Below are 13,347 nucleotides of genomic sequence, written 5' to 3' on the forward strand. Positions count from 1 at the left end.
CACACAAATTCAGTAACCATTCACTCACGTTTCAAAAATCATCAAAGCACAAAATCATCAAAGCACGTATTTCACCCCCCTGCAAGACCATAGCATAGATGTCATTACACGTGTGTGCGTTTCTACGAGGCAGCGGGGAGGTACCATACAAGCAAGTGACACATTTGGCCTCCCCCAAACCCCGGTTACGGTGCACCTCAGAGTCTCGAGAGGGAATGCGGCAGAAAGATTTGTTATTTTGAGTGTTCTAATAAACCATGGTAAAACCACACCAATGCACTTGTAGAACAAAACAAGTAATTGTATTAATAACTCTCACATACACAATAATAAAACTATTAAAGAAAGTACAATGAAAATGTCACTTGCATCAAATGAACAATACATATGTTGGTACCATCATTCCCCCAATGCTCTCAAAGGAGTAAACTCACGATACGACAAACGTGAGTGGAATGTAACATTCCCCTAAAGTCCGTGCACGGATCTCCACGCTGGTTGAAGATCGAGGTCGTGCAGAACGGCAAATCAATAGGCAAGGAGTGGCGCATCTGTGGATGAGGAGTTACGAGGTGAGAGGTCGATATAGGAATTGAGCCGATAGGTAAACCAACGGCAATCAACACAATGAGGTCGATATGGAAATCCCAATGGCAAAACAAGATGCACCAAGCGGACAGCCTCTTCTTCTTCGAGGACAAAATGGCGTATAGGCCCGTAATGGAGGAGCTTGATTTCTCCAATGGCAACTCACAGTTGGTGATAAAACCTGAGACGCAGGTTTAATTGCACTCACAATATATGACAATGTTGCGGTCAATCCCTTTCCTGGGAAGCCTCAACTCATTCGCACCAATATCAAAAAAAGTCCGCTCGCAGCCTCGACGCGATTCATGGCTGTATCTCTGTCATGGCCGTTCTCCTCCTCCTCCTCCACCTTCCGTTTCTTTGCCACGTTTTTCTTTTTCCTCCACAAACATTTATTTTTATCTTTTATGAAAGTCATCTCCATTTCACACAAAAATCTAAACAACAAAATTACCTGACACTAAAAATCCTACAAGAACATAATAACAACAAAGGCGGAAGTGACGAATCCATAACACACCCCACCTTCAAGGAAGAAAGTTTGAACAGGTGAAAACTTTCTTTCCATACAAAAAGTGTCTTTAACAACCAAAAGTAATACTCACACCCATAAAACTACCAATTAAAACTATGGCTGATCCAATCCCTTAAGCAACAAAAAATCCAAACAATGCACAGGAATCCGCAAGGTTAATTCAATCTGGAGGAACCTCCTGCTAGAGATATTTCATCTTAACAGGCTTCATCCGGTAGGGGTGTTGTTTCATGGGAATGGCCTCCCCCACATCAATATCATGATATACCAGATCGGTATGACCAGGTACATCTGTAAACAAATGTGCAAACTCAGAAATTAGGTGGGATAATTGTCCTTGTTGTTCCCTCATCAAATTACCTAATTTCTGGTCTAGGTTCCTTAACACTTCAGTGTTTGTCAATCTGGGGCAAACCTGGTCATCAATGCTATCGAACTCACAGTGGCCTCAAACCCTGGATTATCTTGCACCCCGACTACAGGTACAACAGGTGAGACAGGAGCCATTTTTTTTCCACAGGCTTCCTTTCATTATATTTCTGAATTCGGTAACATGACACAGCTGCTGCTTTTCCCCTCGGTCTGGGGTTGTCACCAGATCATTTGTTTCATTGACCCTCCTTTCGATGGCATAGGGACCAAAATACCTAGCCTGTAGCGGCTGACCCGGAACTGGAAGCAACACTAGCACTCGGTCCTCAAGACTGAAATTTCTTATCTGAGAAGTCTTGTCATGTCTCACTTTTATTTTGTTTTGTGTTGCTTTCAAGTTTCCTCTCGCTACTTCACAGGCCTTAGCCAATCTGTGCCTAACAGTTGACACATACTGTGGCACAGTTGACTGCGACTCCTCCTGCAGCCACTGTTCCTTCACCAATTTCAAAGGTCCTCGAACTGTATGTCCAAACACGAGTTCAAAAGGACTAAATACCAATGACTCCTGAACAGACTCCCTCGAAGCAAACAACAATAAGGGTATTCCCTCGTCCCAATCCTTGTCACATTCAAAGCAGTAAGTTCTGACCATATTCTTTAATGTCTGGTGAGACATTTCAAAGGCCCCTTGGCTCTCGGGATGGTAAGTACTTGACCTCACTTGCTTCAATCCAAACAGGTGTACCACTTGCTGAAAAATCTTTGACATGAAGTTGGAACCCTGATCAGACTGATGACCTTAGGTAGGCCAACCAGGGTGAAAAACTTAATCATGGCCTTCACAATAACTGTCGGAGTAATTTTCCTAAGAGGCACCGCTTCTGGAAACCTAGTGAAAGCGCACATGATGGTCAGCATATACTGATGCCTTACTTTTAGGTAATGGACCTACACAGTCAATGATGACCTGGCTGATGGTTCTTCAAAAGCTGGAATCGGTTTTAAAGTCGCTGAAGGGGTTTTCTGATTACGTTTGCCCACCAGCTGGCAAGAATGACAAGATATACAGAATTCCACCACATCACGTCCCAATCCTGGCCAGAAAAAAATGTGCTTTACCAATTTGGTAAAGGACTTTCCACTCGTCATTCACTGGTACCTCCAGTGGTCTCCATTTTCTCTTAAGTATTTCCCCTTTCATGAAGTAACCAAAGGGTACCTTCATAGCCTCTTCCTCTGTAATGGCTTTACCAATCAAACTCCGGAGTTCAGAATCTCCGTGTTGCTCTTCAACTAGTCTCTTTTGTGGCACACATTCCAATCCCCTAACCGGCCATGTCATCACTCTCACCCGCCCCCTATTCCAAATTACTCATGTCCCAATTTAAATAAGCAAGTACTGAACCCTGGGACAATAAACATCAAGGCACCTTACCTTTACCTTATTGTGCAGGTAGTTGCAGGTTGGTCGGGTCCAAGGGTGCAATCCACCCTACGGAATCCCAAAATGTATCCCCTGGGGCATATCAAATTCCACCAAATTTCCTTTTATCCTACTGCACTGGCAAGCATGTGGATACCGCTCTGCCGGTGCTCTTTACTACACTACTACCTTTGGCTACAACAGCTCCGCCCCTCTACCGTGCAAGGGCCATCGGGATAAGCGGGGCAGCCAAAATGCCAACATGACCCATGAGTGTCCATAAAGGCACGACCCACAATCAATCCTTTGGTCCCCCGTGAGGACCACGGCTCTACTAGCCCCAGCTGGCCAATGTGGTGAGCACCTGCTGCCAACTCCACCATTCCCAAGGCCTCGGACCTGAAGGGCATGGTCGCAGTGCGTGGCATCCACCTCACATCCCCTGCACCTCTCACATCGCCCAGTACCCACCCACACTTGACCATGCCAAAAGGTCTAGTTGACAGCCATGCTCCCCCAGCAGAATCAATCCCAGAAGACATGGTCCGCACACCTCAGACCTCCATAATGCCATGTTGACCTCCAGACTACCCAACTACATCTCCACAACCCCGCATCCCAAATATTGGCGCCATCACCCCCGTAGCCAGTTGAAGGTTGCGTCCTACTATATCCATTTTTGCCCCAGCCTCCAACATTTTGGTTTAACACACCTGGATCAATAATGGTGCCACTGTGCAGTGTCCACCACGGAATCGTCACAAAATTCACCCTAAATTTGCATCTAACCCTCAGATTACCCGTGCCAATTATTTTTATATATATATATATATATATATATATATATATATATATTGTTGTGGATTTGAGAATTGTTGTAAATATCACACTGTATAGTGTAATGAATCGTTGTAAATATCACCCTCCGTAGTGTAAAGGTCAAAGGTCGTCTTCCTAGTTAATCCATATACATGCACGTAGCAAATCATATATCCTTCTAAATAGTTATCTCCTTATTCTATGTAGTTTAAGGCTCTGTTCCCACTAGTGGACACTGCATTGCATCAGATGACATAAGATAGTTCCCTTCCATATCCCAAAGCCTCCATTGCCAACTGCATTGGGCGGGTTTCTGCAAAGCCTCCATTGCCAACTGCATTGGGCGGGTTTCTGCAAAGCCTCCATTGCCAACTGCATTGGGCGGTTTTCTGCATTTGCCGCCATTGCCATGTGCTGTACCTCGGAGAAGAAAGGCGTGTCTCCACCTCGTCATCAGAGGGTGGAGCCAGGAGAGCCCTTGCCGACCAACCAAGCACGAGGGGTTTGGCTTGAGAGAGCGAAGAGAGAACGATCGGGGAGGTTCGCGAAGGTTCGAGGGTGTGGCCTATATAACCCGCAGCGGAACGCCCCCACAAGAGCTGCGTGATCCAGGAGATGAGAGAGGGATGTCCCATGAGCTTTGAACCACCGCAGCTTTAACCACCGCAGCTTTAACCACCGCAGCTTTGAGCTTTGATGGCAGTTTGGACCGTGGCCGTGAAGGAACTCCGCCGTGCGAAACCGATCGAGAAGGGGTGGCGGCTGCTCACTCCCGGCCCGACCGTGCTCCGGTTCCAGTTGAACCTTCCTCTCCTTCCCGCCATTCGCTCCTGCCTTCATTCCCCATTCGTGTGAGTCTGATTGTCGTCTGTTTTGTGTGTCTTGTCCTGGGGTTAAGTAAGACTGCATAGTATAAGCTATTAATTGCACTGTGTCTTCTGGTCCTTCCATTCTTTCTGTCTTTATTTTATTATCCTTCCTTCTCCTTGGTTCTTTTGATTGTGTAAATAATAGTTAGTAATAAATTATATTTGTATTTCCTACCTTCGTTCTTCTTCTTCATGCTCGTCCGGTCGTCTTTGTGATTTCCCCATTGAAAACCTGTGGCGCCATTTTGGCCAACGTTTCAGGATCGGGTTTAGTCTCTGCTAATGGCTCGTGCCGCGGTTGCTAAACCGCTCGGCAATTAACATCTGTCCGCGGTCGCGAACGGGGTTGCGCCCCTGCCTCTCTGGAGGGAGCTCTGCAGCTTCAGGACCACGTCGGTTAGTCATAGACGAGGGGATTAATCCCCCCTCGATAAGGGGAAAAGAGGCCGACGGAGAGATCCGCAACAAATTGGTGCCAGGAGCGAGATTCGGACCTGAAGTGCGCTTAGCGCGCTCAAATTACGAGTGGCCCAAGATTTTATTTTATTAAAACATTCCAAATTTGAAGTCGTGCCATGGATGGTCAAGGTGATCGGATGCCGGTTGGAGAGTTAGGGGGGGTAGAATCGACCCAGGACCCCGGGGAGGATTTGGGAGTAATGGAGGAGCGCGATACGCATTGGGTTGCGGAGGGTTCAGATACACAAAATGGCGCCCTCGCGCACGTGGTTGCAGCAGCACAAAATGTCGCCGCGCCCGTGACCATAGCAGCGCCGCCAATGGACTGGGGCCTATTCATGCTGCAAATGCGGGCCTTCATGGAAGAGAACAGGGGGCTGGGGGCCAAATTGGAGCAATGGGGGGCCAAATGGGAGCAATGAGGGATGAAGCAAGGGGTACCAGTGAACGTTTAGACGATAAATTTGGGGGATTAGAAAACCAAATTGGGGAATTGAGACATATGGGAAGCCAAATCGGGGGGCTCGAAGGTAAAGTGGGGGGCCAAATAGAGGACATGGGTAATCAAATTTGGGAAATGAAGGAGGGGTTAACGGGGTTGGAAAATAGAATGGCTGCCCAGGAGAACCAGATGGAAGGGGTCAAGAATGGGTTAGGGGGGTTAGAAAACACTATGGAAGGCAAATTGAGGGAGATAGGGGAGCAATCCACCAGGGAAATTAAACAGATGGGAAAACAGATAGAGGAGGTGAAAATCGGGTTAGAAACCAAATTGGATGCCCAGAGGAATGATTTGGAACAGATGGCGGCAGCATCTACCAAAGAGATGGGAGAAATGGGGGAGGAGATCAGACGAGGTGTGAGCGAGGAGGTCTCGGGGGTACGTGAGGAGGTAAAGCGAGGTGAGGAGCGTAAGGAGAAAGAGGTGAGAAATAGGACGGCTAGGTTACAGGGGGGCATAGAGGATCTGACGAAGGGAGTAGAGCAGCTGACGGTGGGTCAAAAGGAATTAGTGGATCAAGTGGAAAAGAACACTGCGATAATCGGGGGGTTAAAGGCGATGCAGAAGGAGATAAAGAAAGAACTCATAGCAACAAAGAGGGAATGTCAGATGGTACATGAGGGGTTGACAAAGAGGTTGGATGAGGTAACGGAGGCAAAGGAGACGAAAGAACGGGAGGTGAGGACGCATATAGAAACTATCAAGGTGGCCTTAGAGGACGAAATTGAGGGGCGCACCGGGAAATGAAAGAGGTGAAGCAAAAATTAGAGGATGTGGAAGAGGGGGTGAGTGAAATTAAGAAGAGACGGAGGGAAACTAAGAGGGAGATAAAGGAGGAAGTGATGGAATATGTACAAGGTCTGTGCTCAAATCCTGATTATGTGCTTACTAACCAAATAAAGAGTTTGCAGGTGCCGGAAGAGGGGCGAAGACGAGGTGCCGAGGTGAGTGGCGATATACTTGGAAAGGTATATGGTGTGAGGGGAGATTCAGTCGGTTTGGGTGTTGGTTTAGACCCGGGTGTTCGTGAGAGGCCGCTGGTAAGGTGTACGACAGGTACAGAGTGTGAAGGAGGAGGTGTGCGAGGATGTCCGACTATGGGGTTTGTGAGGAAAAAGTGCGCGCCGAGGAGTGATTGTGCTGTCGAGAGTGAGTTGGTGTTGGCGCAGGTGCGGGGGGGCACATGGAAGCGCGTGATGGGGAGTGTTACAGGGGATGCAACGGATGAGTGCACACCTGTGGTGAGTGTTACGGAGGATGTAACGGGAGAGTGTGCACAAGAGGATGCACGAGAAAGGGGTGTAACGGACGCGTGCATGATTACAGAGTGCGCTGTCGAGAGTAAGGGTGGATGCGCGACCGAGTTTGGTGGTGAGAGTAGTGAGAGTGACATGGAGCACGAGTTGGTTGTGGCAGGTGAGAGAGGATGTACACCTGGAATGGAAGGATGCACACCTGGAATGGTCGAGCGTGTGTGGGAATGCACGCTTGAGTTGGTAGTGGAGCACGTGATTGGGTGTGCGGAGGAGAGCACACCCATGGTTGTCACAGGGGATGTGACCGAGGAGTGGGCGCGAAGAGGTGTGTTGGTGAGGTGTGCGAACGATGAGTGTGTGCTAAGGTGTGCGGTGGTCAGGTGTGTGACGAAGTCTGTGAGCGGAACAAGAACAAGTGCAATAACGAAGTACGTGGGATGTACGGGCGACGTTGGAGCGCCGAGCTCGGTGAGTGTGAAAGGGGTCGCGTATGCGTGTGAACCTGCAGGTGAAGCATCGACATTAACCGGGGTAGCAGTTAGATCGACCTTTAGCCGAAGCGAGCCCGCGGTTCGTGCCGGGCTTTGTGTGCAGCGGGAACAAGCGGGGATCGTAACCACGGCAGTTTCGAAAGAACCGCCGTGCGCGAATCGCGCAGGGCCGCGCTCTGAACGGTCGCGTCCGTGCTCCGCTCAGCGGAGCGGGCGGCCCGGTTCAAGGAAGGGTAAGAAGGGTCGGGACGGCGACCCCTTTTGGTTGCGGCGTTCCGGCAGGGCGAGATCGGGTCATCAGGTGGGAGACCGAAAGGCTCCACGCCGAGGTGGACCTTGGGATCTCGGCCTGAGCGAACCCCCTTCCCTGCACCGAATGCCGGACGGATCCAACCGCCGGCAACGAACCACCCGCATTCATTGCTCGACTTGGCGAAGCCAAGTTCTGAGCATGTAAAGACGCACCGAGGCTCCAGTTAAAGGACATTTGGTAGGGATCGGAAATTTGTGGATGAAAAAAAAATTGATAGTGGGAGATACCGGATGTGATGGGATGGCAAAATTGATAGAGACATGCCCGATGTGGTGGGATGGCAACTCTGCCATCTCTCACACCATGGGGGCACATGAGCTATAGGTTTATGGGGTTTGGCAGTGAAAGCTCGCTGAGGGAGGGTGAGGATAAAATGATAGGGATCTAGAGAAGATTGACCATAGGTTACGGTAGGGGTAAGTAGCGACATTGGACAGGTAGTCGGGGACAGAGAGTAGGGTAGTTGGATTATAACGACGAGGGAGCGCGATAATATAAGGGGCGACTGGGAAGCGCGAGTTTTAGCAGGGCGCCAGGTAGATCAGATGATGCCGTGTGTGTGAGAGTATTGATATTGAGCAAATGAGGAATTGCTAGGCAATGCTCGGGAGAGATGGGTGTATTGAGCGTGGAAGTGTATGGAGCAGTGCATGAGGAACAATTGTGGTTGTGCATTGTATTGAATGATTGAAGAAGCCTGGGAGGAAGGAGGGTGCAGGAGGCACCAGGTGTGATTGCACAGGTGTGCAAGTGAACAGGTGTATGGAGCAGTGTATGAGTGAGTAATGTTGATTGTGTGTTGTGTTGACCGAATGGTCCTGGAGGAAGGAGGGTGCAGGAAGCACCAGGTGTAGGAGTGATGGCACAGGTGTGCAAATACAGGTGTATGGAGAATGGTTGTGTGGAATACATGGAGTATGGAATATATGGAGTATGGAATGGATGTTGTGGAGTGAGTATGGTGGAAACTGTGGAGTGGAGTGGATGGTGCGAAGGTGTGTATGGGAAGGATGGACCCCATCACGAATACCCGGGGAGGGTAGTTTAAGAGTTAGGTAGAGGGAGTAGGTAAATTGTGGTTGGATATTGGCATCTGTGGTGCGTGGTGGAAGAATGGTGTTTGGATGGGTGCATTAGTGACGTGGAAATGGCTGGGTGTGTGGCCTGTTAGTGTGTGTAGTTAAATGGGCACTACGCCACTGTTAGGATGTCGGCCAGGTGAGGCCGCAGGTGGGCCCTGGGAGACGTTAGAGTTGTGGATGGGGCCCGAGGATCTGGAGGACGGACCCGGGTAGCCCAGTGCCAGAGAGGGCACCGAGTGGGGAGAGCGCCAGAGGGCCTTCCCCAGTTACATAGGTTAGGTAAGGAGCAGGTAAGCTCGGAGACAACTGCAGTGGTGGAGGTGTGCAGGTGGGTAGACCTGCTTGGAGAGCCACACGACCCAGTCCTGAAATTGTGCAAGGGCACAGGGAGTTGAATCGGGGGAGTGAGACCCCAAATTGACCAAGCAGCACAGTTTGGTCAATGGGAATTTGGTTCTTAAAACCACATTGAGTAAGAAGGCCAATGGATTGGCAGGGAAAGACCCCGGGTAGTGTAAAGTGTATTAAAATCATTTAGAAGGTAGATAGGATGGAAATCTCCTTGCACCATCTACATCCACTCACCTGAGGTAACGACGGTGCTCCACACCATGCCATGGTTTGTTGTTTTTATTTTTCTGTGCAAATGTTTGGAATGTGAGACGCATCATGACGTGGGTGTGACATTGTGCTGATGTTCCATCTCTCCCTCCTTATGAGGATTGATGATGAATTGATGATGGCAAATTTTGGGTTAGAGGGATTGTGGTGACGAATTTGGTATAGGGGAAATATTGGGAAGACGAGACAGTAGGGATGAATTTGTAATGTGTAAGTTGTTGTAAATATGGGGTAAGGGCTAGGGTAGATTAGGTAACGGGGGGGGGGGGGGGGGTGGGGGGGGGGGTGTGACGTACGGTCGGGACGAGCTTTTCTCCGCTCAGTCTCTAGACGCACCTCACCTTGCATTGCCTTATTGATGTGTACCCTTGTGACCTTACCCCTCACTCACCTGCCCGTTCTGTCTTCCTTCCCCGACCCATGGATCGTGCTCTCTGGGCACCGAGGGGAGCGTGCGGGCGTCCGCCATTGTGTGCCCGAACTCTCGCAACCACACTGCCTGCATCGATGCACCACTTATGGACCACATGTCTGTGGCTGAGCACCACTTATGGACCCCACGGGTTGGGGCATGGCCCCTCTGCTGGAACCGGCCATGATGGCCCGAGATCTTGCTGGCGGACCTCGGTAACGTGGCATACAGGTGAACCACCCATAGTCGGCCCCTGTGGGCCCTAAATAAATAAAAAAAACACAATGGACACCATCTGTGCTTGTTATTATTATGTCCAAATAGGCCGCCAGCAAGAAGAACATGAAGAAAGACAACATCAGGAAGAACATTGGCCAGCAGAGGGAGCCGAAGAGCAAGACCACCAGCAGGGTTGTTTATTATGAACTGTGGTGACTGTGCACTGACTGGTGCATTTTTTGGTGCTTTATGGTGCTGATTTTTGGTGCTGGTGCGTCGATGCAGCGCAGGCTGTCTCCCCCCCCCCCCCCCCCAAAAGAACAATCACAGGTCCTGGGTTAGTTTTGTAAATACCATCAGCGTCAATTGTAAATAATGCTCCCCACCGTTCATGTATAGCTTGAAGACAATTCCGCAATTCGGTTAGCTGTGGGCGTAAATCTGTTAGGCAGGGTGCAATGCAGCAGGGGGACATACTTATTTGTGTTTTAAAACTGTCACACTCAGGGTCAGGTTAAATGTATAGGGAACTACACCTACGTGCCACACTAAAGTTAAAGTTTTATAGGCCCGAGCACGTGCCTAGAGGATGAGGGTGCAGTGTTGTGGATTTGAGAATTGTTGTAAATATCACACTGTGTAGTGTAATGAATCGTTGTAAATATCACCCTCCGTCGTGTAAAGGTCAAAGGTCGTCCTCCTAGTTAATCCATATACATGCACGTAGCAAATCATATATCCTTCTCAATAGTTATCTCCTTATTCTATGTAGTTTAAGGCTCTGTTCCCACTAGTTGACACTGCATTGCATCAGATGACATAAGATAGTTCCCTTCCATATCCCAAAGCCTCCATTGCCAACTGCATTGGGCGGGTTTCTGCAAAGCCTCCATCGCCAACTGCATTGGGCGGTTTTCTGCATTTGCCGCCATTGCCATGTGCTGTACCTCGGAGAAGAAAGGCATGTCTCCACCTCGTCATCAGAGGGTGGAGCCAGGAGAGCCCTTGCCGACCAACCAAGCATGAGGGGTTTGGCTTGAGAGGGCGAAGAGAGAACGATTGGGGAGGTTCGCGAAGGTTCGAGGGTGTGGCCTATATAACCCGCAGCGGAACGCCCCCACAAGAGCTGCGTGATCCAGGAGATGAGAGAGGGATGTCCCATGAGCTTTGAACCACCGCAGCTTGAACCACCGCAGCTTTAACCACCGCAGCTTTAACCACCGCAGCTTTGAGCTTTGACGGCAGTTTCGACCGTGGCCGCGAAGGAACGCCGCCGTGCGAAACCGATCGAGAAGGGGCGGCGGCTGCTCACTCCCAGCCCGACCGTGCTCCGGTTCCAGTTGAACCTTCCTTTCCTTTCCGCCATTCGCTCCTGCCTTCATTCCCCATTCGTGTGAGTCTGATTGTCGTCTGTTTTGTGTGTCTTGTCCTGGGGTTCAGTAAGACTGCATAGTATAAGCTAGTAATTGCACTGTGTCTTCTGGTCCTTCCATTCTTTCTGTCTTTATTTTATTATTCTTCCTGCTCCTTGGTTTTTTTGATTGTGTAAATAATAGTTAGTAATAAATTATATTTGTATTTCCTACCTTCGTTCTTCTTCTTCATGCTCGTCCGGTCGTCTTTGTGATTTCCCCATTGAAAACCTGTGGCGCCATTTTGGCCATCGTTTCAGGATCGGGTTTAGTCTCTGCTAATGGTTCGTGCCGCGGTTGCTAAACCGCTCGGCAATTAACATCTGTCCGCGGTCGCGAACGGGGTTGCGCCCCTGCCTCTCCGGAGGGAGCTGTGCAGCTTCAGGACCACGTCGGTCAGTCATAGACGAGGGGATTAATCCCCCCGCGATAAGGGGAAAAGAGCCCGACGGAGAGATCCACAACAACAATATATATTGTTGCGGATTCGGGGGTCGGCTCTCCCCTTATCAAGGGGGGGTTAATCCCCTTGTCTTTTAAGCTGGCCATCCCCCAATCCTGGAAATTATGACGTCACTTCCGGTCGGTGGTAAGTAGGGTTGTAAGCCCAATTAGTCTTATTACCTAAGTACTACCACCGGCCGCAAGCGAGGAGATAACTTCCACCCGAGCCGCAGCGGTAATGGATACGCCGAGCGAAGCGAGCCGTGACTCGGGCTGTTAACCATAGACTAAACCCGATTAAAGCGGTTCCTATCGTGCCACAGGTACTCAATTGAAAGAAAGGACGCAAACGATTGAATAAGAGAAAACCCAGAAAATAAGAAGAACAAAGAGTGGGTTTATTAATTATATACAAAAACCCAAAGAGGAAGAAACGAAAGCAATATACAAGAGCAAAAGGACACAGGGCAAGCTTATCTAAACAGTCTTACTTACAACCCCAGGACAAACAGACAGACTCACACGGGATGGTAGTGGTAGGAGGAGAAGGTCCAAGCAGATGGTTCAGGCGTTGAGGTCCGGCTCCAGGTGTCAACTCGTACCGTGGCAAAAACCCGGGCAGGCAGCTAGCGCATATTGTTGGCGCACGACCGGACCTTACATATGGTGGGGGGGGGGGGGGGGGTCCTTCGCAAGTCCGTATGTGCAGTTCCTATGAATTCATATGAATTAGGAGTTCCCCAGCGCAGCTTGTTCCAATGCAGCTCTCTCCCAACGCAGCTCTGTCCGTGCCCTCTCTGTTAGCGCGGCTCTCCCACTCACTCTGCTCGTGAACTCCTTACTCAGCTTCTCTCCCTCCTCTCTCTCCTCTCTGCGTCCCTCTCTCCTGATCAATCACCGTCCGTATCAAACGGCAGTTCGTATCACACGAGGGTTCGATCGTCTGCGCAGTGTTCTTATCATCCACCGTCTCCGCACTGTTCTCTCAATAGCAACTCAATAGCCCCTGCGCAGTTCTGAAAGCAGTCCTCGCGCTTGCGCTTATATAACGCGCTTTGAAATCAATGCGTGCTTCATAGAGACACGCCCACCAGTGAGCTCACCCCAGCCCTGGTTGGATAGCGAGGGCTCACCGGCTCCGCCCCTGATGGAACGTTGACAGGGCCACGCCTCGTTCTTGGCGCTCCGCCCCATTCTTCTCCAAGCTTGACCGCGTGCGTAATGGCGTTTGGAGCCAACGCTGAGGCGGCTGCGGCTGGCAGAGGCACGTCATACAATTTGGAGAGAGAGACTGGCAAAATGGATGGAATGGGGCCTATCTTATTTAATTAATGCAACGCAGATGCAACTATTGGGAACACAGCCTTATCTGAAACACATATTAAGGAAATAACTGAAAGCCCTATGGTGTCCTATGTGTTGCATATGGCCTAACTATCGGTGCGACCTTATTAAATGATGGGATATTTACAAGAGTTATTATTTACAAGTATTTACAAGTGAGGGGTTCTCAAAACCGCAAAAAAA

The sequence above is a fragment of the Myxine glutinosa genome, chromosome 3 (assembly GCF_964187855.1).
Source record: "Myxine glutinosa chromosome 3, kmMyxGlut1.1, whole genome shotgun sequence".
Lineage (NCBI taxonomy): Eukaryota > Metazoa > Chordata > Myxini > Myxiniformes > Myxinidae > Myxine > Myxine glutinosa.